This window comes from Gossypium hirsutum, chromosome D04 (assembly GCF_007990345.1).
Source record: "Gossypium hirsutum isolate 1008001.06 chromosome D04, Gossypium_hirsutum_v2.1, whole genome shotgun sequence".
Taxonomy (NCBI): Eukaryota; Viridiplantae; Streptophyta; class Magnoliopsida; order Malvales; family Malvaceae; genus Gossypium; species Gossypium hirsutum.
Window position 1 is genome coordinate 29,929,444 of NC_053440.1, and position 6,512 is coordinate 29,935,955.

Here is a 6,512-nt window from a genome sequence, read left to right on the forward strand (position 1 = left end):
AATATGTTAGTTGGTACACTTTGATACCTTACCAATTGTGTCACTTGGTTATTTTAACATACTTGTAAATAAGGTTCTTTTTGGTATGATTAAAATGGTTTTAAAATGTTAATTTGAGGTATGTTTTGATAGTTAATGTGTTAACATAATTGTGGTGTCTTTGAATGTCACATTGGTTAGTTGACTTAGGGTATTTAAAATGGCATGTTATTGTGGTTGTGAATGACGTTTAAGTCCCTTGGATGCATGCTCAAATGGTCATATTGGTTAGGTGTGAATTGGTTGTGAAATGGCTTGATTTTAGGTAAATTTTAGGTTCACACGGCCGTGTGGCTGTGTGTCATCTGAGAATTTCTTAGGGTTCAAGTCAGTGAGTTACACGACCTAGCACTACACCAAAACAGGTCTTTAGCGGCATTTTTTTAGGTCTTTAGCAGTGCTTTTTAACGCCACCAGCAAAAAAGGCCGCTAACGAAAACATCACAAACGTTTGCAGCGTTTACAAACAAAAACGCCGCTAAAGACCATGTTCTTAAGCGGCGCTTAGAAAAAAACGCCGCTAAAGACCATGTTCTTTAGCGGCGCTTACAAAAAAACGCCGCTAAAGACCATGTTCTTTAGCGGCGTTTAGAGAAAAACGCCGCTAAAGACCAAGACCTTTAGCGGCGCTTTTCCCACAAACGCCGCTAAAGAACATGACCTTTAGCCACGCTTCTTTCACAAATGCCGCAAACGAACAAACCTTTAGCGACGCTTGTAGCAAAAACGCCACTAAAGACGTAAGCTTTAAAAAGATTATTTTAATCAAATAATATTTATTTTTATGATAAATATTATATTATGTTTTACTTTTTAAATTTGAACTTTAAATATACTTGTTAAGGATAAATAAAAAAATATTATTTAAATTAAATTTTCTATGAAAATTTTAACTTTAAAACTAAATATAAAAATTAATGAATTTAGTTTTAGAATTTAAAATAAGAAAATTTAGATTCCTAGAGTCAAACCATAAAGATTTTCTCGTAGAAGTAAGAAACTAAAAAGAAAGAAAACTATGATTGAAGTAGATATCATAAAAAGAAATCCGCAGATGATTTTCTAGCAAAACATTTTTACATGATTAGTTCATAAAATCTACATCTTCATTATACAAGAGAAAGGACATTACATATCTAAAAGAACATAAAAGGCTTTGCACAAATAGGATGAACAGCCATGCTAAGAACACCAAGCCCTGCACTGGAAGCCAGAAAGAAAAGTTTTTATGAGAAATAAAGCTGTGAGGGAATGGATGCAATGAGCCAAAGAAAAATTATGGTGAAAGATTGAAAGACCAAGCTTTATAAGTCAGCCAAATACCTTCCAGCTCCCACCACAACAATCTTGTGGTTTGGAAAATCATCCAAAGATCAACCTTGTTCTCTTACAGTTCCTAACAATCCAGCAAGTGCAACTCCAGCAATTACCTAAGAGAATTAAGTAAGCACAACTTTCTAATATTGGTGGCATTCATAGTGATGCTGCAGCAATCTAAGTTACACTAGAAACTAATCCTATCCATAAAAGTAGCAACTTCCTAGGCCAAGTGCTCACCTGTACGTCATCATTAAACATGCAAAACCTTTCCCGATAGCGTTTCAGAGTTTTAAAGGCCCACTTCATTTGAAAATCCTCAAACTAAATGGGGTAACCATCAAATAAACATCATGGTATAAGCATAAAACAAAAGTCTTACTTCTGAAAGAGAGAAACCTGTACAATAGCCTTAGGCCAACGTGTTAAAACCGCTTCGAGAACTCATCATAATTGATAAATATTCTTCCCCTTCTAACCTTGGTTGTCTTAGTCCTAAATCTGTCCAAACCCCCAAAGAGAAACATGTCAAAAGAAATCTCCACAATCGGTAAATAAAACAAAGTACCACCAAGCATTTCATATGTTCCATTCTATGAATAACAAAGTAAATAAGCACATATTTTACTCACAAAGCGGGTCTTCAATTAGCTTTAGATTGTTAGTACCAACATCTAGCATAACTGGGAGTATATGTCAGAGACAAATATTGATTTAATATTTAAAATTCTAACACAAGACAAGAGTAGGTTCTAGGATTTCCAAGTCTATACCTTGTCAAAAATTTTTATAATGAATGTTCTACAACCCAATTAAAGCATTACTTTCTTTAAGCCTGCCTATTGGTTACTGTGTCTGTATGGCAGGGATTTAGGTTGTGGATGTCTAAGCTTAGGCTTGCTTTATATTTTAATAAAAATAAAAATCAACAACCAAAGCATGCAATTCATTAAGGATGAGCAAGAATGTGGCCTACATTGATTAAACATTTTTCTAGAGGAATAGATGAGGTATTAATAAGGTTAAAATAGCCTAAAAATACAAGAGATTATATGAGATAACTCATAAAATCGATGCCCTTCAACCACATATCACAAGAAAAGCATAAATTTCACAAAACATGGAGAAAGTTGCAAACAACGAACAAAGAGAACCCATTTTATTAAATATCTACACAAATATAAATAAAAGGAAATACCTTGCATCTGAGCTGAAGAGGAATCCAAAAGAAGAAGCAGCTAGAATAAAAGAAGTGAAAAGAGAAGCCTTTTCTCCATCTCCATGGTGAAGGCAACAAATGGTAAAATGAGAGACCTGAAAAAGAAAAGAAATGGTGGCAAAAAGAAAGCAACAGCAGCTAAAAAAACAAAGAGAGCTCTTTGTGACTGTATATATATTAAATACAAAACCCAAAAAAGAAAAAATAATAAAAAATGAAAATCTGGTTTTGGTGCTCTTTAGAAATAGTAAATTTTAAATTTCAAAAGTACCCATATTATGCAATTATACTTTGAAGTCAGCTTGATTAAGGATAAAAGATCCATTCCACCATTAATTTTATAATATACAGCTTGTCATCATCAACTAATCTTCCTTTGTTTTTTACTAAAAAGAATCATTTGTAATTTTTGTATTTCATAAGAATTGCTCTAACCAGTCAAAGAAATCCCTACATATCAACTCATTAACATGATTCTAATTATTTTTGTACAGTTGATAAACCAATAATATGATCAAATTATAACCCCTTACATATGATCAAATTATAAATCAATATAAAAGAAAATTATGCTTTGGCCCCCTCAAAAAATGGAAAAATAGTATACTTAATCCTTTCAAAAATTATAAAATCATAAACTAATATATGATAAAATATATATTCGACATCTCAGAAAATTACAATTCAATTGGCCCCTAAAATAAATTATGGATTCGCCCCTGCATACACAAATGCCATTGCAAAAATAATATCTAACACAAATCACTTCAAAAGATATTGTAATTGGCTGGCCTCTACTGACATTCAAAGAGGGCAGCAACTACATATTCCAATAAAAAATAATGAACCATAATAAACCCAAAGATACAACTTTTAAAACTATAAAAACAATGAACCAGTAATATAAACTTTTAGCTTTGATGCATTTGCTTGAGAGACATCATCGAGTTAACAATTACGTCCAATGAAACTAAAACCAGTAAAAGCTAAAATCCAAATACCTTTTGGGTGCTTGCTGCAAAAAAAGAGTTCAAAAAAATGGCGCTTCGAAGCTGTCAGTCATTTAGAAAAAAATGAAAACCCAAAACAAGAATGATAAAAAAGAATTGAGAGGGTAGCCGGCAAAGGCAAACCTACTTGGAATTGTAGAGACTACCTCACCCATCTAAAGCCGATCTGTTGGAAGACGATCAAAATAGAGAGAAAATACGAAAAGGGAAAGCATCCACAAACTAGCAAAAGTAGATTAAGGTAAAACAAAAGGGCAAGTCAAATTTACTATAATTAAAACCATTTAATCCAAAGGGCTCTGGGGATTTGCCTTTCTATTTTTGCCAAACAAAAAACTGAAAATTTTGTAGCTGAATTACATGCCAAAAATACTCGCCTTCACAAGTCATAAAGGCAACTTAGCTGCTTTTGTTTTTCAGACTCTTCTTCTTCCTTGATGTAAAGCTGCTCGGTCCGATTTCTATTTGGGGGATTTCAGCTGAAGAAAAACAAACTTTTATTTGGGGGATTTAGGGCACACGACGGAGATGAGAAGAAGAGGGAGTAATGAGCGGGTAACCAAAAAATCATTTTTTGCAATCCATGTCACCAAACAATCCATGTCAAAGAAATCAAATTCTCTTCGAAATACATCAAGGGCCTTGGGCGTGAAACCATCAATAATACATCAATAATAATGTCTAATCTTTAAACAAGAATGAACAACAAGATTCCTGGAAAAATAACAATTCATAATTTTGCTGCTTTTCTTCATGCAGAAGAGATTTTTAATTTGAAGCAAATATAAAGATTTTTTATTAATATTAGACAAAACCCAGGATCAAAAAAGTTGTAGATGAACAAATGGACGGTAAAAAAATTTGATTTTTAACCCGCAAAAACATTTAAAGGAAAAAAACTGAATGAGCAATTTATTGGAAAAGTTACCTGATCCAAGGATTTTTGGGATGGAGAAATGAAATTTAGGTTAATAAAAGAACGAAAAAATGAACCCTAAAAATAAGCAAAAATGTGAGAGGCGTTTGTCTGTGTTGTCGGAGTGGAGTTCAATTTTTGGTTTTTGGAAATTGAAAGGAAAGGCTTAGGGATTTTAGGGGGGAAAGTAGGGAATTTCGGAAGGGGGATTTTATAAAATGGAGTGAAATTATTTTTGTGGCGTTTTCTCTCAAAATGTCGCTATTGCTTATCTTTAGAAAAACGCCGCAAAAAATTTTCATTTTAAACAAAACTACGCCGTTTTGCTATGCTATGCTAAAAGGGCTATTTTTTAAAGTAAAATTATTTTGTGGCGTTTTTTATAAAAACGCCGCTATTGCTTACCTTATGAAAAACGCCGCAAAAAAAATTCATTTTGAACAAAACTATGCTGTTTTGCTATGCTATGCTAAAAGGGGCTATTTTTTAACGTAAAATTATTTTGTGGCGTTTTTTATAAAAACGCCGCTATTACTTACCTTTAGCGGCGTTTTTATGAAAAACGCCGCAAAAAAATTTATTTTGAACAAAACTATGCCGTTTTGCTATGCTATGCTAAAAGGGGCTATTTTTTTAAAGTAAAATTATTTTGTGGCGTTTTTTATAAAAACGCCGCTATTGCTTACATTTAGCGGCGTTTTTATGAAAAACGCCGCAAAAAAATTTATTTTGAACAAAACTATGCCGTTTTGCTATGCTATGCTAAAAGGGGCTATTTTTTTAAAGTAAAATTATTTTGTGGCGTTTTTTATAAAAACGCCGCTATTGCTTACCTTTAGCGGCGTTTTATGAAAAACGCCGCAAAAAAAATTCATTTTGAACAAAACTACGCCGTTTTGCTATTCTAAATTTTTTTATTTTGTTTTTATAAATTGATTTATTTTTGTGGCGTTTTTTATAAAAACGCCGCGATTTCATTTTGAACAAAATGACGCCGTTTATCTATGCTAAATTTTTTTAATAAGAAAACAAATGATAAAATGGTTGTAATTAATTATTAAGTTAGAATTATCTAAATTAAATAATTACCTATATATCCATATCATTTTTATTTTTGTATTTTTTTCTTATAATTTGGTCCTCTCCAAAATAAATAATTATACCTAAATATCCATATCAATCTATTACTTTTTTAACTTATTTATTAATTCTATTTAAACTAATATTTAAATATATCAAATGGTTTAGATTAAAATTTTTTTAAATATAAAGCATTAATTAATTGTACAAAATTTTATCATTTAACAAATCTCAAGTAAACCCTAAATTAACCATTCAATACATATAAAGTCTATCTATTATATATCTCTTAAATAATTTAAACTATACTCATAATTTCAATATATTTGATTTATTATTATCTCTTTTACAATTATATAAGAATATATTTAAAATATAAATTAAAAAAATAATTAATCTAAACTCAAAACCTTAACTCGACCCCTAAATCCCTAAACCTTAAATCTCTAACTCTTAACCCCTAACATCTAACCCCTAAACCCCTAACCCCTAAACCTTAAATCCCAACACTTAAACCATAATCCCTAATTCATAATCCCTAAATCCATACTCCTTAAACCTTAATATAAGAACTCCTAAACCAGCCTTAAATATTAAATTAATCACATACCTTAAACTAAAAACCCTAAACAAATTTATTACTATCTCTTTTACAATTATATAAGAACATATTTAAAATATAAATTAAAAAAATAATTAATCTAAACCCAAAACCCTAACTCGACCCCTAAATCCCTAACTTTTAACCCCTAGCACGTCTAACCCCTAAACCACCAACCCTCTAACCCCTAAACCTTAAATCCCAACCCCTAATCCATAATCCATAATCCCTAATCCATAAACTCTAAACCCATACTCCTTAAATCGGCCTTAAATCTTAGATAAATCATATACCCTAAACCAAAAACCCTAAACAAATTTATTATTATCT

General features: G+C 31.3%; 1 long non-coding RNA gene across 4 annotated transcripts; it reads right to left on the reverse strand.

The window, feature by feature from the left end:
* Positions 1–1,076: 1,076 nt before the first annotated feature.
* Positions 1,077–4,725, reverse strand: LOC107899419 (uncharacterized). Of its 4 annotated transcripts, none has more exons than XR_005912001.1 (6): positions 4,514–4,725; positions 2,555–4,064; positions 1,756–1,857; positions 1,597–1,680; positions 1,363–1,469; positions 1,077–1,242 (listed from the first exon to the last, which is right to left on the reverse strand). It is a non-coding gene; the product is annotated as an uncharacterized lncRNA (long non-coding RNA). The 4 variants fall into 4 exon arrangements; XR_005912003.1 differs by having other exon boundaries at positions 1,597–1,857; positions 2,555–3,627; positions 3,713–4,064; positions 4,514–4,724; XR_005912002.1 differs by having other exon boundaries at positions 1,363–1,857; positions 2,555–2,670; positions 3,577–3,627; positions 3,713–4,064; positions 4,514–4,723.
* Between the last annotated feature and the right edge of the window lie 1,787 nt (positions 4,726–6,512).